General features: G+C 36.1%; 1 long non-coding RNA gene across 6 annotated transcripts in view; it reads right to left on the bottom strand.

The window, feature by feature from the left end:
- The window catches only part of LOC120535374, a 63,820-nt gene that overhangs the window by 4,399 nt on the left and 35,668 nt on the right, over nt 1-23,753 (bottom strand). For all 6 annotated transcript variants that reach the window (XR_005634890.1, XR_005634891.1, XR_005634892.1 and 3 more), the window contains one exon: nt 8,493-8,675. This is a non-coding gene — a long non-coding RNA (uncharacterized LOC120535374). The remainder of the gene's footprint in view (nt 1-8,492; nt 8,676-23,753) is intronic.

Genomic DNA, 23,753 nt, shown 5'->3' with positions numbered 1-23,753 from the left:
CATCTTTGTTCTCCCTGTTTTACTTATATGGAGTCCTCATTTAACATCTTAGCATTTTTCCAATACATTTCCAAAAGAATAACATGCTGAAGGAAAGTTTTTCAGGATGTATATACAGGGTGTATAAGCCATTACAAGGATTTAAAAATTGTTTTCTTTTATTTATTTGGAAAACATCTTTTAATATTGCCGGGAGAAACTGTGATGTTGGGTGTTAGTTTCCAGTGACAACATTTAGAGAGGTTAAAGTTAGGAAGGGAAGATAAAAGTTTCACATGACTGGTGTATCATGGAAACACTGCAGACTTTGATTTTTATGAACTGACTTTTAAGGAGCCGGTAGTTTCATTTGGCAGCCAAACATTGACTTCTTTTTGATTTACAAAATATATTGTCACTTTTTCATGTCATTATGCAAACACAAGTGTAGTTGCATAACCTACTGTATTACCAGTTTTTAAACTGCTTCATCCATTCTAGAGAGCAATAAATGGATAACTGAAAGAAAGGTGTTACAAAGCTGTTTTTCTTCAAATTTTTCTGAAATTCTCCTTATGTTTTTCTTACAATTCACTGTTATGGTTTAGGTTTTGAATATTAGGGATTTCAAGTTTATTAGCTTTTTGTTTTTGATATATTTTAACAAACTAAAATATTTTTGTGTGATTTTCTTAGTTTTAATGGGCACATCTTTTTCAGTATATTTTGATGTAGCCTTGGTACAGAGCATGATATGTCAGTGTGAAAGGATCAAAGGTTAGCACCTCTTGATTGAATTTTTGGCTTTGATGTCTGATACTCTGCCTTTCTGGTTTCAATCCTCACTATTTTTTTTTGGTTAACATCTTGTATCTTGATCATTTTCCATTTACTACTTGTATAGACAGAGAATAAAATGCAGTCAGGAATAGAATAAGGAACGAAAATCTGCAAAGAGGCAACCCAAACTTTTCCACTTGCAACAGAGTAATTAAAAATAATAACACCCAATTGTTTTAAGGACAGTCATTCTCAAAATGACTGCTGAAGTCTTCCAGTAGGACTAAAAGGGAAGTAGACAGTATCCTTTTGAACACCAACCCTACTGTCTCTAAAACACTGAATTGCCCTAAAGTCTCTAAATATTTAAACTGGTTACATTAACACAGTCAGTGTTTTTATATATGTCTAATGAAATTGGCAAGTAATCCATGCTTACTCTGGTTTAAACTTGTGATGTACACCATGTAGCTGGTGCTTCATGAATTTGAAAAGGCCAGAGTAAGAGTGACACCACTCTTCATAAGAAGGTTTGGTTCCAGTGGCAAAGACCTTCATACTTCTACTTTGCCACATAAGTTAGATTTCACATCTGAATAATAAAGTTTCATCTAGCAGTACCTAGATTTGGTCCACATATCCTTAGCAATCAGCTTCTGGATGGTGAGCCCACAGGTCTACATGCTTTCTTTGGGCTGAGAACAGCTGGGAAATACAGGACACATTTCCATCTGAGGTACACTACACTAACAAACATCAGCCACATGGCTAGATCCATAAGAAGGTCATAGTACCCATGGTTCACATTGATTGAATAAGAATCATCCTGAATCTAATTTAGTATTTTTTATAGGCTCTCTTCTTGGTTTAATTTTCTCAATGTAACTCAACCAGAAGCACAAGAACCCCATATACATAGTTCTAACAATCAAAGAGTAGCATAAATCCTTCCAACAAGGCAAATGAGAGTTACCAAAGGGTCAGTGCAGCCGCTACAGTTTTGTACTGGACTATGGAAATGAAGAAGAAACTACAGTAGGTCCATGCATAAAATGATTAATTTATTGGTCAGTTTATGCCCTGTCCCTCATCTATGATAACAAAATTCAAGTTGTAACTGAAGGTATGAAGTTGAGGATACACAAACTGACATTTATATTTAATTTTGTTGAACTTGTTCCGTATGACAGGGTGAAGAGTTACATAATCCAGGACGATCATAGATTTGAGTTGCTGCTCCTCATGACTGAGTAGAGTACATTACATGAATCAGGGCATCTTTTGAGACATCTAGCAAGAATTTCATCCAAACACCTAATCTATGTCATGTTTCAAGGATGATTCCATAAGAAGAAATCCAGTAGTAATTCCCGGACATGCCGGAGAAATGTTACCTGGAAATTCCCATGAATCATGCAGAACATTATTGCTGAGATTAAGGATTTCTGGTCTGACTAACACAGCCTGTTCCCTCTCAACAGGAGACATGTGTTGAAAATGAGAAAATAATAATCTGAGCTTTTGTGAGTTTGTGAACAAATTTGTTCTTTTTAAGTTGACTGCAAGAAGAATGTGTCTGTGATATATGCACCTGCATATTGTACATAGACAAGAAATACACCAAGCTTCTACTTGTTGATCTAATTACAAGCAAGAAAATATTTGCTATCTGGTTGGAAGGTAGGCCCATTTGATCTACATTATAAAACAAAAATAAAAAAAACAAAATATGTCCACTTACATCTACAATCCCCATTTGCTGTTCTACCTCTCTGCTAGAAAATCATGTTCAAATTGACCTAACCCTCTGAACTCATCTGTTTCAGACAAGGAGTAGCTTTTTACACTCGACAAGGGGAAATTTCACCATTTATGAAGAAGTTATGTGCTTCTCCAAAAGGTCTCTGTGTTACCATACTAAATTGCCCTCTGGTTGCTCTTCAGCAGAATGCATCACTGATCTCTGGTTTTGTTTGAAAGCTCTAGGCAACCACTGCATAAGTGTTCCCTTGCTACCTAGCATAATTTACATAATAGTAAGACATCACCAGAACCTCCATATACACCAATACGTTTTCTTTTATTAGTGTCAAGAAATTATTTCAAGACAAATATACGATTCCTACTGAGGTGTGGCTCAGTATAAATTGAGACATGGAAATTTATATGGTGGTTCATGTGGACCTTTTAATTGAAGAAGAACCACTCCATCTCAAATCCTATTGACTGCAATCTCAGACTAGAAAATGATAAGAATTAATTTTCTATGGTCCTGGATGTACAGTGTAATATTTAGGGTGATATTATATAGTAAAATTACAGCATGAATGTTAATTCAACTAACACCAACTGTAAGTAAAAAGCAAATGTGAAAGCGCTCACTTACATAATCACTTTTTGAAAGACGTTCAAGTGAAAATTGAAAGAATTTGCAAAATACGCCAATGTAAAGCTCATAAATGGAAAAGTATTTATAAAGAGGTAAACACCAATTCTGCACATATGGATTTCCTTCTTTTTTAAAGACAGTTTAAAATTTCAATCTAGTTTCTAAATGTATACCAGAAATTATTTTTTGTTGTTTTTTTTTTCGCTTTTTCTGTATTCATAAGACTGTGATCTTTTACTCATTGTATTAATAGGTTAGCAGTTGTTTTCTGGGTTACATTTATTCTTACTTGGTTAACATGAAATAGTATAGAGACAGATGTCACAAACTGTAAGAATGCAAGCTGTTTGATACAGAGATACAAGAATACCTCAGACCAAAACATATCACATTACTAACAATGATTTTTTTTCCCTTCATACAGACCATCAATGAAACAAAGGAGACTTTATGTTTTTATTTATTTATAAACTGATAAAAACCCAAGGGCAAAAGGGTATTGTTTATTCATGTTGATTGTGACTTTAAAACCACAAATCATTGCAGCCCAGAAAAAAGTTAGAAACAGATTATTTCCAATATTGCGTTTTCAAGAGAACTGTGAACCTGGATTTCATTTTCATTAGTATATTAACAGGTATCATTACAGCAATGCATAGATTACATTTTTTAGTATCACTTTACAGAAAGGGAAGAAAATGCAATTGAGACATTCAGTCTCGCTTGCCTATATCCTTCTCTGGAGTTTTATATATTCTTCTGTCTACAACAGAAGACATAGTGGCTGGTCCTTTTATGGGAAACCAGCATTCAATCCGCTTTGTCTGAATGAATCAATATTCTTGTGAAATGACACCATGTTCAAGTTATTTTATGTTATGTTGATGGTCAGCTAATTTTGGAATGGAGACATTTCTCCTCGAGGCAGAGTTAGTATAATTTAGTGGAAAAATCTCAATCAAAAGAGGCATGTAGGCCCCTGTGTCGGACAAAAAAGAGGGCAGATGTACACGTGAAAATATTTACACAGTTTTACATATTTTTAATATGGATTGTACCTTTTGGATGTAATTTCTTTTAAATTACATGTACCTATGCTTCTAACTAGCTTAAATAATACAGAAGTAGAACCATTAATTACATAGCTATAGAGTATTTTAATCTTCATGTGCGTTTAGAGTATGAGCTAAATGGATTGGGGGTGGAATACTCAAGCAAAAAGCATCGGTCAGTTACTATAGGAAAAAATTATGTGAATAACAAAGATGTTTAGCAATTCCTTGACATCATGCTTGGATTTTTGCCAAAGGGTGTTTTTAATCCACATTTAATGAGGAAAATTAATTATTAGCCCTCAGCAGTGTGACGATACCTTGAGAGATGCAACTAAAATGTTACTATTTTTTTCTTATTTCCTTGCACATGTTGGGCACCCACTGTTATAGTTTTTTTTTTTTAAATGGTGCAGGCACTGGAAAGGTAGAATTTAGTGTGTGACTCATTCCAATCTTCATTTCATAGGGATGTTTCTTTTTTTTAGAAATGGGCATATATGTATTTAATTGAGACATATGAACACAACTGAGAAATGACCACAAAACCTTGAACAGCAGGCAGACAGACAGACAGTTAAGCAATTCATTGAAATTATTGAGTCAGGTGAAGCCTTCAAAAGAGCAGACTGAGCAGTGCCGATTCATGCACAGAGATAAAGTGCTGGCTGCAAATATTCATTTAACACTAAATAAGAACATGTAAATATCCATGATTGCCAGACAGAGAGTTAAGCAGGCAGCTAAATAAAAATTACATTTTATTGCAGACATAAAGTTTGGTTTAACGTGTGAATAAAAAATAGAATTAACGTAGAAAACATTTTCATGGCCACTATTACTCTTAGCTTCTGTGCTTGTTAGTATTATCTTTAATTCTATTTCTTGTGCACATATTATGCTTGTCGTAACTCCATTTGTATTCAAGAATATTTCGAAATATTTGTTTTATCTCATGAATGGTTTTGAAATCAAAGATTTAATAAGAAAGCAATTTTTTTATTGTGTGATCCTGCAATTACGCTACTAATGTTATTCACAACTGTGAAAGGCTCATCTATGCTACCCTATGTGCTGCAGTTTAGATGATATGACAACAGCCCAGCATGTTTTATGAGAAGCTTGACTGTAACAAACTATGCCACTTTCATCTCTCTCTCTCTCTCTCTCTCTCTCTCTCCTTGGTTAGCATTATTAAAGTCATTGGACGTTTCTAATGTTTGTTTTACAGTCTTTACTGAAATTTTAGTTGGATCATAAAGGCTCTGTGTGCATTAAAATGCAGTCAATACCTGTCATAAAAATTAAAGTGAATAATTGCTCTAATTCATAGCCTTTGGCTCTTTAATATTGATAGTGGACTCCTGAGTGCAGTTCTGAGGAGAGCTATCAAATACTTGTGTGTTCCCGGTTTTCAGATGCTAATAATAGCTTGTACTTGATTAAAAAAAAAAAAAAAAAACTGTCCTGTTCAGGATCTTTGCAGAAAAAAGCAAACGACTGCACAAACACATCATTTATCCCAGACTGACCGTGTGACATTGCTACTTTTTTTTCAAGAAGGCTCACATGCAGTGCATGCCTACAAATTTGACATTGTTTTTCTAAGCCTAATTTATGTCTCAAGTTTGAATAACAAAGTTCATAAACTGCAGTTTGAACATCTTCATAGGCAAAAAGGGAAAATGCAATGAACTGATTTTATATGATTTTATATATATTTACAGATATACATATCCAGCATATACAGTGTTGATAATGAATAATATATGTGTAGAATGCATATCAAACATAAAATCACATGCTAAATGAATAACTCATTATAAACATTTTGCTGAAAATAAAATTACTTAAAATATTAGTCAAAAGAAAACTCTTTAGTATCTTCATTACTACAGCATGATTAAAACTCTCTACTTCATATTCTACTTCTTTATTTTGTTTTTGTTTTTATTCACATCTCAGTAAAACGCAATTCAATTTTTGCTGACATGAACACATAACTATGCACTTTATAATCTAGTAGGGATTTCAAACTGACTAAATTAGTTTGCCAGAGTAGTTATAATGAAAAACAAAGTGATAACCAGAGTGTTCATGAGAAACAAAGGGTCAGTTTCCAAAATCAGAGAGATGCAACAATGGGAAAGAACTATAGAGTGCTAAGGGCATTTATTAATGTTAATTCCTGCATTACAGGTTAACCTTAATCTTTAACAAATCATTTATAAGATGTGAAATACTATATAGTACTACAGTAAAAACTATAGTACCACAAATTTTCTATTTGAGGCAATTGAATTTATAGATTAATTAATAACATTTTAATAGTTGTATCTAAATATCTCTGATTAAGAAAGTATGTTGTTATCATATTTTACTTTAATGTTTGCTTTAGATTTCTTTTTCAATATTATATTTTCATTGTGACATTTATAGGCACAGGGATACTAATGTACAACAGCTTTCAGAGAAAGAAACCCCATGTCTGATTACGCAAAAAAGTAAAATAAAAAATTAAAATAACACATTTTGATAGTAAACACCACAACAGGCTTTCTTGAAATTCATTCAAATGTTAACCAATGTGTCCGGACTGAATATTACAACATGTTGTTAAGATCTTTAGTATCTCAGTTACATGTGTAACGATATTCAAGAACTATAATCTTAAATGACTTTAAGCTATAATACTTGTTCCTTTAACTATAAACCTGCCATTTGCAACAATACAGTTCACGTTAGCCTCAGTAGGTTAATGGAAAAGGGGATATTATGTCTGTAATATTGTAGGATAAATGATTATTGATTTAATAAAGGTTGAAATAATCATTAGCCTTCATCCATTTTACTGACTTTTGCTGACCTTTTTACTTCTCATTCAGGGATCAAATTTGATTTTTCAATACTGTGATTTGATCATCTCACACATTTATTGGAAGTACAGTAGAAAGACTGTGTAACATTCACTCCAGGTCTGCAGAATGCCCAGCCTTTGCTTAAAAAAGAGCAATTTTTTCCACTTCTAGTTTGTAATGCTGTTTGTAAGTCCTTCACAGGGTAGTATTTAAAGATTTTCCTTTTAATGCTTACATGATAGTATAATGCTTATAGATAGTACACTGTTTTTTTCTGTAAATTATAGCAACAGTATGGGTGTTCTTTACAGTTTTTATTACCTTTCATTGTTTACCATTTAGCACATTTTAAGACAGACATGTGCACTTTGCACTTTTTGTACCTGAATGACTAGAAGTAATAGCTACTAGCCTGTTACAATTAGATGATACAAAATTGTTTCATATAAAAATATTTCATAGCATTCATGTACATGTACACTGTATATGTTGTGGCCTCCGGCTGAGGGTGGAGCCCAGCCAGGATGCCCAGGACGACCGGAGGAGGGCTTGTACCTCCTCCAGACCGTGAGGGGGCGACCGCCCTGGTTGTGTTGGGGGCCACGGGTAGAGGGCTTGGAAGCCCAACCCTGTAGGGACCCTTGGCCACTGCCAGGCAGCGCCCCGGTGCCTGTAGACACCTGGAGCCCAGCACTTCCGCCACACCAGGAAGTGCTGGGGGGAAGAAGACAGGGGACACCCGGAGGGCTTCCGGGTGCACAGCCAGCACTTCCGCCACTCTGGGGCGTGTCTGTGGAGGAATGCCGAGAAGCAGCTGGAGCCCATCTGGGTTCCTATATAAGGGGCCGCCTCCCTTCATTCAGTAGCGGAAGTCGGGTGGAAGAAGGACGGAGCTGGAGAGAGGACTGGAGGCGGCCAGGAGAAAGGCAATCAGACTGTGAGGCCTGGACTTTGGGGGATCGGTGCTGGAGGCACTGGGGGTGCACATAACGTAAATATTGTAAATAATATTGTAAATAAAAGTGTGTTGGGTGAAGAAATGATGTCCGTCTGTCTGTGTCCGGGTCAAGTTCCACAATGTATATTTATGAAGCAAAAGCTACTGACATTTACAAATCACAAGACAAGGTTGCCAGACAGCTTTTCTTATAAAAGCTCAGAGGTTAGTAGAGCAATTCCTCCTTTCCCTTTTATCAAAGAGGGCAGTCTCTTCCTAAGAAATAAATGACTAGTATGTGAAATTAGAATTTTAGGGTCTCTCCCCCAATTAACAGAGCTGTGGGCCTGTTTTGAATCATTTCAATCAGAAGCAACCTTTCAGGTTAGTTACCAGTGGCAATAACAAGCAAATTATCCTTTATTTTATCCAGTTGCCTTTTTACATCTCTTTGGTTATGAAATCAGAAAGAGTAGTCCTCTTACATCGCCACATACCTTCGGTTTTGGAGGTTACTGTAAACATCTGATCATCCTTCAGGGGCTATCCTTTCTAATACACTTCTGCTCCCGTCTTGAAAACAGAGCAGAGCAGTTTCAAAGGCATCTGACATTGCCAACTCTCTTGACAGTCGTTTCCCCTATGATTCTGGCTCATTATGCAGAAGAAGGTGGAGCAATCTATGATGACACACATGTAACAAACATACTGTAAGCAAATTAAAAGTTTAATAAAGGAAGTAATTCCAGGCTAAAAAACCCTTATGTTTACAGAATGAAGTTAAGTTTTGTGAGAACATAACAAGACTAAAACAGCTTACAAAAGCATTACAAATGTCTGTTGTTTATATATTGCAATACAAAAACAGACTGATACATTAGAAAATGTTAGGACACCACGAGGGCCTTCATGTAATGATGAAATTTTATGAAAAGGAGTAACACATGGATAAACAATGGTTATGTGTCTTGCTTCTTTGCTGAGGACCTTCTGTTATTGTGGAAATTTATGATTGCTGGATCAGAAGATCTTGGACTGGAGGCCAGGCTTATACTTACTGTATGTCCTCTGGTGTCCTATAATTAAACACCCTTCAAAGTCTGGAAGTGATTAATATAAACAGTGCTATATAAATGAAACACAATTGTTTTAGCATGATGCTTTTATGATTGCTGGATCAGAAGATCCTAGACAGGAGGCCAGGCTTACAGTTATGTCAATTTGTCCTCTAATTAAACACCATTCAAAGTTTGAAAGCGCTGTATAAATGAAACACAATTGTTTTAGCATGATGCTTTGAGCTACTAAGCAGAGAAAACAGACCTGATACCCATATGCTTTTCAAACTAAATTCCACTGGAGGTTGGAATAACTTTATCACAATTACATTTACATTTCCAATAAAAAATGATTTACTAAAGCAAAGCATTAATTAGAGGAAACCCCTTCCAATGTATGCATAGAGACAAGAAGACCACAGACACTGACAGCAATGCTTAGCCATCATGCTGACTGAAATTTGAAGACTGGTGCAGTTTATAACATGCAGTAAACAGTGGTGTGTCAATGTTTTGATGGATGTCAGTGAAGTGTTGTTCATTGAATAACCGCTCTTTAGAAAAAGTCACTCATTTTCAATGGCCTTTGTGTCTTCTGTGGCTCAAGCAGAAATCTAAAAATATTCTGCAAATGCTTAGTCCCTATTATAATCACACTTTCTTGTTGACTCAAACATTAAGACAAAGGATACAATAAAACAGTAGTTTTCAATATAAAGAAACATCGTATTAGATCAATTAGATTTTGATAAGAGTAGGCATCATTTACGTATATTAGTAAAATGTTCTTTATAAAGTCAAGCTTATTGTCTAATGTGTACATAGTACAATAACATTTATGTTTGCCTGCTTGCATAAATTTAAGAAAAGGCATTAACAGCACATGAACTGGCACTGAACATTTTTTATAAATAACATCTGGAGAATAGATGACTTGCCAATATACCCTGTAGTAGATGAGGCACCATCTAACCAGAAGCTAAAGTAGGTGAAACCCCAATTGTGTCCTCTCATTTCACTGACTACAAAATCGATGGACAAAACCCAAATATCAGAGATTTTAATGTGATAGCTTTATACATAAAGATCAATGATGTATGTGGAAATTAGAAAATACCTGGCTTCTGTTAAAATGCTAAAAACGTTAACAATGGTCAGCTTAGAATTCTGTCAGTTATTAGAAAAAGATGTTAGAAATTACATCACAAGAAGTCCTCATCCAGTGCCTTATCAGTTAATTGGTACTTAAAAAATTGAGACTAATACCAGCCAATATGGAGTAATTCCTATCAAATCATAAATGAGTAAGAAACATACTAAAGCTGGGAAATAAATAGCCAGTGAAAGGAAGGAATAAGAGAAAGAAAACGTACCGTTATGACAAGTTCATGCAACTGCAGGCCTATTTGGCCTATCTGCTGAGACATTGATGCGATTCCCTGCATTTTTAAAGATTAATGACAGCCAGTTTGATAATTTATTTGAAAGTTTCTCCAGAAAAATGGAGCCTTTTGGCATGAGGGAAAAGTAAAAGGCCAAATCTTAATTTTTCCTGAAAAATCACCTCTTTATTTGTCCCAGGAGGGAAGTTTAGCTTTTTTACACAAGCCCAAGAAATATTATCATAACAAAGAAAATAACAACAATCCTTCTCAAATGCACACAAGATTTACAAAATGAAGAAAATGTCTTTCTTGGCTAAAGATAAAAGAGAGGTCACACTAAATCATCATAAAGGTGTATTACTATTAGTATAAAGGAGCCCCAGTAGCATTTCCTGACACACTTTTCCTGAATAATATGTTGGCTGGAAGTATTTAAACATAGTGTGTTAGAGAGAGAATGTGCAGAATTGTTTATAATGGCCACCAGTTTCACCATCATTCTCTGCTTTGCTACTACTTCCAGGGTGATTGAAAGTGCATCACATAACTGAGCCTGCCTTCTTAATTAACTTGATGATTCAGTGGGCCTCTCTTGAGGTGATGCACCACAGCTAGCAAAATCGCACCAGACATCAAGAAGTTGTAGAAGATGTGAAGGATGTCACTACCATATTAAAGAAATGCAGTCTCCAAAAAAAAGAATCTGCTCTGCCCTTTCTTACTTAGTTCTTCTGTGTTATGAGACCAGTCCAGCCTGTCATTGATATGGAGCCCAAATATTTCTAACAGTGCATCACATCCACATCCACTCAATGAATACTGACAGGATTTAGAGGCTGTTTGGCACAGAGAAGACTATAACCAGTTCTCTACCTGACTCATATACTTTCTATCATCTCTCTTGATTGTACAAAAAGCATATCTTTTAATGACAACAATCGCAATTGACCTTACCATCCAAACAAAATGGCTAAATCTAAGTCTAGCGGGAATTTAAATATGATGGTAAAGTACATGTTAATTCACCAACAGACACCTACTGTCTTAGTGCTACCACTAAATAATTACAGTTTTGCATTTGTTATCCTAAAAAAAAGGAAGTAGAAATGGTTCAAACCAAAAGTGGAGAGCAGTAACCAATGGTTATGACAACTAGCATCACCGAGTTCAAATTCCTGCCACATCAGTGTCTTTGTGGAGTCTACAAATTCTGCCCATGTCTTCATGACTTTTACTTTAGGTGCTCCAGTTTTCATCTTAAACTGACTGGCCATCTAAACTGGCTCCATATGGTAAATAGTGGTGTTTGCGAGTGCAGTGGACTGGGGTTAATACCTGGCTTGTCCCAAATACTTCTTGTAAAGTACTCGGATCATCCCCAGCCTTTACAGTGATACACAGGCTAAATAAATGAATGAAGGTTTCATATTGCAAACAGCTGCCAGAAGAATTTAGAAATGAAATCATATTCTAAAAATTCTGAAGCACTTTGTAATCATACAATTTTTCAACAGTGTATGTACAGTTCCTAGTAAGTAACCCATTCCAGCAGTCCTCGAGTGCAAGGCAGGAGCAATCCTCAGACTGGGCACCAGCCCATTGCAGTGTGAGCACCCCTACAGTCTCACTAGGGCCAATTTAGCAACACCAATTCACCTAATCTGGAAGGACACTAGAGCATGTCCTAGAGCACTAGAGCATGTGAACACTGGGAAAACATGCAAAATCCATGCAGATTAGCATCTGGCATATAAACTCTGGTATCCTTGTTGCATGCATCACTACGACCAGTGTGCTACCGTGTTACTCCCCTGCTTTATTATATTGTTATTTACTATGATAATATGAAAACAGAAAGCACTTCTTTTATTTCCAATTGGGATTAATAAAGTATCTATCTATCTATCTATCTATCTATCTATCTATCTATCTATCTATCTATCTATCTATCTATCTATCTATCTATCTATCTATCTATCTATCTATCTATCTATCTAATTAAGATGTAGAAATAGGTACTCTGCTGTTTAAGAAATAGTTCCCCTTTGCAGCTGGTATTAACATATTTTTTTAATTATCTTATCACAGTTAGATGGAAATTGATCAAATTAAAAACCAGTTATAAATGATCTTATATATTCAGATCATTCAGCCCATTCGGCAGTGGTCAGAAGTGGATGGCAAGATGCATTTAACACAAGTGTAAATGCAAATGTATTCTCTTTTTGCATGCAAAACTCATATATAACTAGAAAAAAATACAATTTTGCACAATAAAAGTGACATCAGATCTCTTTGGACAAAATGCTCACCCCAGAGATGCATTTTTAACACCAGGTATAAATGTAATCTGCCTAGATTATAAATGGATACAATCCATATTCAGAATGGATGTCAATACCAAGTGTAAAGGGACACAAAGTAACTGCATAAAATAATCAGATAATTTAATGACAGATAAGATAAGGAGCCATAAGTGAGATTCTTATTTAGTGGCTTCTTATTGTTATCTTAATATAACTTTCTTAATCTAAATGATTGTCATTGTACAGTAGAATAGAGCCTATCCTGGAGGTAAGTGGGAGCAAGACAAAGAACCAGCCATGAAAAGGGTGGGAGGAAATAGCAACAACAACAACAATGTTTTCTTGTATAGCCCAGAATCACACTAGGTTTGCCTCAATGGGCTTTAACAACCTAGTTTTTTGATAGCCCCCAATCCTCGACTTCTTTAAAAGACAAGAAAAAAATCAAAGGGAAAAAAAGAAAGTGGAAGAAATCTTAGTAAAGGCAGTTCAGAGGAATACACCCCCTTCCCCCCTTCCAGGTAGTTTGGGTGTGTAATGGGTGTCAAAAATAGGGTAAATACAATACACAAAACAGAATAAAAGTAATCCTTTTCACAGAGGTGGATGGCTAATCTATCATTGCCGTCTCAGAAATACAATACAACAGTACAAACTAGTTTATTCCTGCACAAAGTGTAAGTGTAGAGTGCCACAACGATTCTTAAGGCAAAACTCAGATATGTATCTACACTCACACAAAGCCCACTTGGAACTTTTATATATTAATTATGTATTATGCTAATAATAAACTACAGCTTTTAATTAAAAGATGCTATTTTCATTGATCGTCATGTTGATTCCTGGGTGTTCAAGTTTCTTTTTATTTCTATGGGACTAAACTGCAAAATATCTTTCTGCACTTTGTACATATTGTAAAGATAAAGATCCCATTACAATATGACTATTTTTTTGTTTTTTTTAAACAAATCTTAATAATTAATGGTTTGTATAAGAGATTAGTCAGAAGAATACAGTTTATGAATAGAAGTATGATGGTCTAGGTTTAACAATAGTATTAATTTCTTCCTCTCCCAGCTGCTATAATGTATAAAGATCTGATTTAGTGGTCTTTCACTTCAGTCCTCAAAAGCTGAAGTGTCTTCAGTTATTCTCTGCAAAGGAGCTATCATTAACTCAAGCAGTTGGATCATTTTTTCTACATGAGATAAATGTAATGTTTTTCAAGATAAAAATTCAAAAATATATATCATGCTAAAACAAGGAATAAAATGAAACTGTATTTGTGTATAAATTTCTATTCAGCTCTCTCCAGATGATGAGCTTTTTAAATATATCTTTTTGTAAATGATGCACTCATATTATGTGTGGGCTTAATAAGTTAATTTGTTATTTAATGCATATTCTTAAACAAACTATAGACTGGCAAATTAGCAAGTCAGAGACCATGATGTTGACATCAGCTAATTACAAGGTACTTCATTGTTTTAAAATTAGGAGAAATGTTTTCCACATGCAGCAGCAAGTTAATATCTGTTATCATTAATTAACTACAAATGACAGGGGTGTTTTCAAACAAAAAAAGAAAAAAAAAATCAATTTGTATTGTAGCAATATTGCTTTTAAATAAAATTCAAATTATGCTGTCTCTTGAACATATATAATTGACATATATTAATATTGACATAAAAAAGATTTTCCTGTCAAATTGCAGAATCTGTTTGTCCTTATACTATATTTTATCTCCCCAAAAACAAAATAAAGGCAACCCTGTGCCTAACCTTGCCATCAGAATTAAACTTCTCAGCTACAAATCATGCATTCTTTAAAGAGGAACCCACCACCTGCTGCTTATTAAGCAAAAGTGTCATATTGATGCCAGCAGTATACTGATTCAATGAGACACTTTCATAACTACAAGAACCTCTTCTGAACCAAGCAGCAGATAAGTTAAAATAAATCACATCTGCAGTCAACCTGCACTTTAGAACACCAAAATACTCTTTGGTAGAAATCAACAAAGTAAGCCATCTGAATGCCGCCCAAGAATAGAAGAGCATCTGAGCAGTTACACATGGAACACTGCCTCCCCATTATGATGCAAGTGCAAAGTTTGTGTCATAAATTTTTTTTTTTTATTATTAAATTAAAATGTACATATCAAGTTGCTATTAAAGTCAATCTTGGATTTTTTTTCTATTATAAAAAACAGTGGACTTGACTAGAAATATTACATTAGTGTTGCTAGAATACTTATATGTATCAAACATGAATACAAAACCTTAATAATAACTGTTTTTGTGATATAATCACATTCATGAACATGTTACTTACCTACAGAGCATTATATCTAATATCTATGTTATATACCTGTAAAAAACCACAAAAAATAGAGTTTAAGTTATAAGAAGGTTTGGTATACCAGTTGGTATTCCCCATTAAGTGAAATTGGTAGGGCGTGTTGAGTCTGACATACCTAACTCTAAATTATATTATCTTCTATTGGAGTGGTGGAGTTTTAAGTATTTTTGACCAGAAGAGACAGGGTTAGAGAGGGAAATCTATGTCGGGATCAAAATTTTACTTTCAGGTCATGGTTTGTGGTCTGATGCAGCATTCACATGCTATCGGACATATTGTAAATGGGAGTTTCTGAAATTCTATATGTACACCTTATGAACTTGAAGCTATGAGTCTGATTTCGGAGAAAATAAAGCTACCCCAGTTCTCCAGTTTGTAATATAAAGCTGACTTTTTCGAATGTATAAAATAAAAAATATAACCTGGTCAGCCAGAAATGCATTTTTTGTGGTCATATTGCATATTGCAACTTGATACACATTTAGTATGTTTAGTTTACTCTTTATTTTAATGAAAAAGTACAGTTTATCTTTTTTTGCTTATTTTGGAAACCAGATAACAGATCAATAATAACTTGTCCAACTGGAAATTCATGCAATCGTACTGAATTGGGAAGGTAAAACATCACAAGCCAGAGGGCCGAAAACTCCAGTATCACACAAGGGTAGAATGAGGATGAAAGAGAAAAACATGTAAGAAGCTTTAATGCTCAATTTCTTCTATCATGTACTCATGAAACCGGTCTTGACAAAAAGGCACACTATGCTTCACCTATTCAGCAAAATACTATATTTTTGTTCTCTGTTTATAAAACTTAGAGGAAATGAAGTAATTCTTTAAGTAACTATGATCCCTCTGCCTAATCACTTATTCATATTTAAATTAAAATTAGCAGTATCTGTAAATTTGTGTAAAAAGAAGGTGATCAGCTTTCAGATATTTATTTACTATTTAAAGACAAGAAGATTACAAAGTAAAAACATGTCCAAATCCATCATACAAGGATTAGCCTATATTATTATTTAAGTGATAGAAAGGCTAACATATACAATTCATGCAAAGAACTGGATTTGAAAAATGCTGCAGATGTAACAGACCAAAAATTTACAGGAGAATCCTTCAATATAGTATGAGCCATACTAGACAGAAGAAAAAGACATTGAGAAACATTGTCATTATAAAACTCTAATTTATATAAACATTAAGTCAGATATCTAATTGTTTAATTAAAACATTTACAGCTTGCACAGATAACTACATTTCTTAACTAAGTATGACATCTCAACATATTTTAATGGTGAATTGAATAATGTAGTATCACAAAATTGTATGTGCAGTTAATTAAATAATTAATTTAGTTCTTTAACTGAGAGTCAGAAAACTTGACAACACAGACTGTTTTCATTTGCTGCCTGATCTCAAAGTGTAGTTTGGCGTTTTAATTAGCCATAAGAGTTGTTCTCAGTCTGCCACCTGTTGTGTGAATATGGGAGGCATCTGAAGAACTAACTCGCAGAAAAACTTCAGTCAGGAAAGTCACTTCACCAATGTGGAACTTTTCGGCGCAATCATCACTGACATTCTTTTGAACGCACTTGGCCAAAATAATTTGTAAATGTCAAATTTTGCAAATATTACACTTTCCGTAATAGTATTCATTTAATGCCACCTCTTTGCTTTAAACAAATTACAGTAGCTGAAAAATTCAGTTGCTCTGGTTTTGACAAAATCTAATTTACAAAAGCACATAACTCCTCATATTACATTGGTTGCTTGTCAAATACTGTATTGATTTTACAATTTTGCTGCTGATATAAAAGGCTCAAATGTACTTGACAGATCTGCTTGAGGTTTATTCTCCCATTTGACATTTACAGTCTATGGATTTTGAACTGCTTTGCATCCCAAAATCAAGTATGTGCTCTATGGGCAACTGGGCATTCTACTCCCAAAGGCTGACTGTCTAATTCTCTTTCTGTGTCAACCAGAACCTTTGCTTAAATGGGTGTTTTCAAAAGTAATTTGCAAGTAAGTTCTCTTCCTGTACATTGTTTTACAATTTCTTTTAATTATTATCTTGCAATTCTGTTTAATCACTAGAGATTCACGACTATATAGGCATAATTGTATATGTTTTATTGACAAAAGAAAAGAGTGTAATGGTTTAAAAAGGTTGGGTTGGATTGGTTTATGTCTTCAAAATGAATTACTATATTTGTTGATCTCGCTAGCCAGACGTTTCATATTGGCTGGCTGGACAATGAGATCACATTATTTCTGCACAATGAAGGCATTGTTACTCTACTGGAGCTAGTTACTCTTTTAAAAATGTAAAGAAAAAAGATGACAGTTTACTTATTACTTTAATTCACAAATACTTAATCCTTAAATATTTCTAATCCAGTGATATCCATTACACGGGTTACAGATAATTGGAGCCTACGCTGGACATGTAGAAGAAACCTGGAAGGCACAAAGGGTTTTTGAACATTTCCTAAATATCTTACATTCAGTGACTGCTAAATATTTTTTATTGCTGAAAAACAGATCAAGCATTATTTCACACTGGATATTTTATTATATGAAATCATCAGCAGCCTATACTGAATAGACTCTTTTACAAAACATGATTGCTACAGTTAGACAGTTTTATATTGAAAACAATCTTCTTCAAAGAATACATTTGATATAGAATGATACAGTTACAGGCTAATTCTCTTTTTGAAGGTTCAGTCATTCTTGTATATCTCATTTTAAATTAATTACGTGGGGAAAACTAGTGCAAACAAAGAGAAATGTGAAAATTCCACTGTAAAATCAAACTGTGGTCACTGGAGATTTGAGGCAGCAAATATTTTGTTTTCGTGACACCTAAGATTCAATTACAGGGAAAAAGTTATAACATTCTCAAAAACCTTTATTCCAGGGTTGTAGGAAGCTGGAGTCCATCTTGGCATTATCAGGCACAAGGCAGAAACCATCAGTGAAATGGACACTAGAGAACTGCAGGGTTCACACACGCACACATACTGTTCGTATACGTTCATACATACACACACACAGCTGTTCGTACAGGCACAAATTAGAATCAACAATCAATCAAACATGGACATATTTGAGGAAGTCTGGGGAAAAATGGGGTAAACCAGAGAAAAACTACGCTCTATGGAAGAGAACACGTAAACTCCACGCAGACAACAGCAGCAGCAGAACTAACTATTGTACCTGTGTGACTCCCAACAGCGAAATTATATTTTTTCAATGATTCTTTCTGTTAATTCACTTATACTTGTTTCACACATCACACAAGTTTTTAAAGCCATTGTTTTATAGATATTGTTTTTGAGTTTTGACTTGTGCAACAATGCAGTAAAATGTTATAACTATATTTCTTATATAATACTTCCTTTTAGTATACTGCAAATATTTTATTCCAATACTTTCAATAAAGGGGAAGTTATGAAGCAAAGAACAAAGGTATTTTCAGGAAACGCTACCTTATTTTGTAGAAAAGTTAGGTGCATTTAAAATAGGTACAAACGTAAGGGCCTGCTTCAAGTCACTAAATGCAGCGACTATCTTTTCAGTCCATACCACAATGTTTGGGGCCCTCTTCTTTGTCAAATCAGTCAAGGGCGCCGCTCTCTCTGAGAACAAACCAGCGGTAGTTCCCTGCCAACCCAAGAAAGACTTGGAACTGCCGCTTGGTTCGTGGATGGCTATGGGTATGGCTTCACAGTACCTAGACCCACCAGGTAGCCTAAATACTTGCCTTCACTCAATCCAAAGGTACATTTCTTGGGATTAATCCGAAGTCCAGCCTCACCAAGTGTCCGCAATACCACTTTTACCTGCTGTAGGTGTTCCGTCCATGTGCTGGAATAGATGACCACGTCATCCAGGTAGGTAGCACTGTATGAGTTATAAGGCCTAAGCAGTTTTTCCACCAGACGCTGGAAGGTTGCCGGAGCCCTGTGTAACCCAAATGGAAGGATACGATACTGCAAGTGTCCACTAGGGGTGCTAAATGCTGTATTAACCTTCACAGATTTCGTTAAAGGAACCTGCCAGTGCCCCTTTGTCATGTCCAGCGTGGTCAAATATTGAGCTTGTCCAAACCTCTCGAGAAGGTCGTCCATTCGTGGCATTGGATAAGCATCAAATTAGGAGACTTAATTAAGTCGACGGAGGTTGTTGTAAAACCTCCTACTCCTATCAGGCTTAGTTACTAATACAATGGAACTGGACCAGGGACTATGACTTTCCTCAATTACTCCTAGTTCCAGCATGTGCTTGATCTCAAGCTCCACTTCAGCTCTTTTTGCCTCTGGAAGACGAAACGGATATTCTCAGACTATAACCCTGGGCTCTGTCACAATGTTGTGCTCAATCAGAGAGGTCCTTCTTGGGTTTTTCACTCACTACCTCCGGGACAGACAGGATAACTGTTTCCAGCTCCCGTCGCTGTCTGGGACCTAAATCCATACCAAAGTTAAGGCTAGCCATGTGAGCAAAGAGCGTGTGGGGCTGACAGGAGGAGGGATCGGGATCCCTGTCCTTCCACGGTTTCAGCAGATTTACATGATAAACCCGCTCCCTCGGCCAACGATTGGGTTGACTTACCAAATAATCGATGAGTCCTTTCCTCTCCTTAACTTCATAAAGACCTTGCCAATGGGCAAGTAATTTAGAGTGGGAGGTAGGTACTAGGACCATGACCCGATCTCTCAGGTGGAACTCCCGGAGAGACGTGCCACGGACGTAATATTGTACCTGTGCTGCTTGTGCCTCTTCCATGTGACTTTTAAGAAAGGGCAGAATTTTACCAAATCTTTCCCGTAATTGTGCGATATCTATACTAATAAAAGGCAAAGCCCTCACTGACTGACTAACTCACTCACTCACTCACTTACTGACTCATCACTAATTCTCCGTGTAGGTAGAAGGCTGAAATTTGGCAGGCTCATTCCTTACAGCTTCCTTACAAAAGTTGGGCAGGTTTCATTTCGAAATTCTACATGTAATGGTCATAACTGGAAGCTATTTTTCTCCATTTACTGTAATGGAGTTGAGCTCGATGGCCGTGGGGGGGGCGGAGTTTCGTGTGACATCATCACACCTCCCACGTAATCATGTGAACTGACTGTCAACGCAGTGTGTAGAAAACCAGGAAGAGCTCCAAAAAGCGCTGAAGAAAACATGCATTATATAATTGAGAAGGCAGCGAAACAATAAGAAGCGAGCGAGTGACATATACAGCCATATTTATGAGTGCTGCTACTTCAGAAACAAAGCAAGGTGTAAACCTAAAGTTTAAATTAAGTTCATAGAAAGGCTGCTGCTGGTGTTTGTCATGCCCATGGGTAATGCGGGATACAAGTTTAATGAGAGGATGCAGGATATAAACGAGAGTTTTGATCACTTTGTAACTAAGTTAAAATTGGGCTATGCTTATGCAAATTCCGAGAGACTGTGTTTGTGGGGGATTGACAGTTAAGGCGGATGGGGGAGTCACGTCATCAACTCCCCTCCCATTCACCTCATTTCGCTCTGAGCTGAACTCCGCAGCTAACGCATACAGTGTTACGGAAGCGACTTTGTGACGCTGCCACCAAATACTCACAGAAAAATCCACAAGTTAATACACACGCTGTCTCTACAGTTTCTCCACACTGAATACTGCAGGCACTACTTACAAAAGGTTACATTGACAATCGTGTTATGTTATTTTTAAAATGTTTCCTTTTCTTAGCACAAGCACAGCTGAGAAGTTTCGATGCATATGCTCCATAACACGTTAAAAAATCACGCATTTAATCACACTTTGCAATACAAGCAAAGGGGAACTTCTGTCAATGCATGATTTCATGGTACACCGATTACATTGATCAGCGCTTCCAGATTCATTTTACCCTCACACACCCTTGGTTTGAGAAGAAATATGAAAAAATATGATGTTAACACAGAAAAACAGATCACCAATTGAAGCTTTATGAATAATCGATTCGCCATCAATAATTGTTTTGGTAAAGCCATACTCAGTGTAATCCTCCTTCCATTTTATAATTTTTCCGCCACTAGCCATGATTAAATGAACGGTAAAAAAGTAAGAGTGAAGCGAGGGTGACTTATTCAGGCAGGCAGGCGATGGCTCAATAGCTCGAATTTGGATATACTGTAAGTAGGTTCTATTTAGTCGCCAGAAATATCTTTGTTAGGAATGGAAGTTGAATTTAGTCTTTAAATTTCTATGGTAAAGAAAACGTTATGCGATGATGACTAAATTTAACTATATAAAGTCAAAAGTTTTATATATAAAGTCATTCCCGAATATATAAAGTCAAACCTTGATTATATAAAATCACTGTCGGAATAAAGTCAAAACTTGAATATATAAAGTCAGCATCGGTATATATAAAGTCAAAACTTGTTTCTGAATATATAAAGTAAGCACTGGAATATATAAAGTCAAAACTTAAATATATAAAGTCAGCGTCGGAATATATAAAGTCAGCGCTTTATATATTCTGACGCTGACTTTATATATTCAAGTTTTCACTTTATATATTCCAGCGATGACTTTATATATTCAAGTTTTGACTTTATATATTCCGAAAGTGACTTTATATATATTTAAGTTTTGACTTTATATATTCGGGAATGACTTTATATATTCAAGTTTTGACTTTATATATTCTGACTCCGACTTTATATGTTCACAAAATCAATGTATTTGCCTGTTTAGCACCCCATAGTATATGTGTTTGTGTATATATGTACACACATATATATATATATATATATATATATATATATATATATATATATATATATGTATATATATATATATATATATATATATATATACTCGTATGTATATATATATATGCCAGCAACACTCATGACAATGACAAAACAATTACATTGTCAATCATGTTATGTTATTATTAAAATGTTTCCTTTTCTTTTTACTTCTCCGCTGCCAAGCGCGGGTATTTTGCTATATATATATATATATAGATATGAGAACAACACTCATATCAATGACAAACCAATTACATTAACAATCATGTTACGTTAATTTTAAGTAAATTTTACGTAAAATTACGTAAATTTACGTTTACGTTTCCTTTTCTTTTTCATAACTTCTTTAACACACTACTTCTCCGCTGCGAAGCGCGGGTATTCTGCTAGTATTCCAATATATTTGTAGAGGGAAAAGCCTCTTCTTCCCATCCTTCTTTTAAGATATCTAATATGCCCCGGGGTTGTTGCACATACAATAATTCAAAAAGGGAGAACCCCGTGTAGGCTTGTGGGAATTCCCGATAGGCAAAAAGAACGAGGGAGAGGAGCTGATCCCATTTCCTTCCATACTCGTTGACCACTTTGTGAAGCATTTGTTTTAGAGTCTGATTGAATCTCCCTACCGTTGGTTTAAGGATGATATACCGCGGTCATTAGGTGCTTTATCTTAAGTAACTTAGTTGTCTCCTTGAACGTCTCCGAGGTAAAAGGCGTCTCTTGGTCCATCAGGACTTCCTCATGGATGTCGTCTCGCGCAAAGACCCCTACCAATTCCCGTGTGATGGCTTTAGAATTAGCTGAGCGCAATGGAACAGCTTTGGGGTATTTGGTAGCATAATCCATGAGGACTAAAATGTACTTGCATTCTCGGGCTGAGGCCTCTAGGGGTCCGACTAAATCGATCCCAATTCGAGACCGAGAGGAGCACAGTCCTTCCTAGTAATTTGTCGCAATTGACACTCCGGACAGGAAGTGCAAAAGCGATGAACCTCCTCATTGATTCCCGGTCAATAAAAGCGAAGCATGATCCGCTCCAGGGTTTTCTTGGTGCCCAAATGGCCACCAAGGAGGTGGGCATGTGCTAATTCACAGACCTGCCACCGGAAGTTCCGTGGGATTAGCAGTAGCCTTCGCTCCTAACCCGTCATGCTCTGCTATGCGACATAGAAGGTTGTTTTCCAACACAAAGTGAGGACCCTGGTGAGTGCGCTGGCCATTGACCAGGACCACTGCATTTTTGCCAAACTTATAGGAATCGTCATTCCATTGCTCCCTTTTAAAAGAAGCTGGCGTTTCTCTAAACTGAAACTGCAAAAAGGAGTTCTGTCTCAGCACTGGTGGATGACGTATTCTCCGCCGGCTTGTCACACATTATGGAGGCAGCTTGAGACGGCTCATCCCCATCTACAACTAGGCCTGAATTAAAACCAGGAGTGGTATGTGTCTTACTGCTTTTAATTTTACACCAGTCCCACCCCAGTATCACCAGATGTGGTGGATTTGGGAGGACCGCCACAGTTAATTTCTGTACCAGCGGATTTCTCTGTGGATAGAGGTTATACTGGTCTTAATTTTTAACCACTGTTGCGGCAGCAATGGTAATGTTGCTGCCGTAATCAAATAAGGCTGTGGTCTTTTACCCGTTTACGATCACCACGTTTGTGTGTGGGACCACCAATGGGTTAGTCAGAGCACACCAACCCCTCCTCCTCCACCACCTGCATTCCTCCTCGCTTCCAAGTGTTTTGCATGCCCATGACTCCAGGGACGTCGGCACAAGCTCCGGGTTGTGGGGCGGGGAGGCGAGATTTTGGGACATATGCCGACTGAGCTCAACTAAG

This window comes from Polypterus senegalus, chromosome 9, assembly GCF_016835505.1.
Source record: "Polypterus senegalus isolate Bchr_013 chromosome 9, ASM1683550v1, whole genome shotgun sequence".
NCBI classification, from domain to species: Eukaryota; Metazoa; Chordata; class Cladistia; order Polypteriformes; family Polypteridae; genus Polypterus; species Polypterus senegalus.
This window is presented reverse-complemented; position numbering and strand designations above follow the sequence as displayed.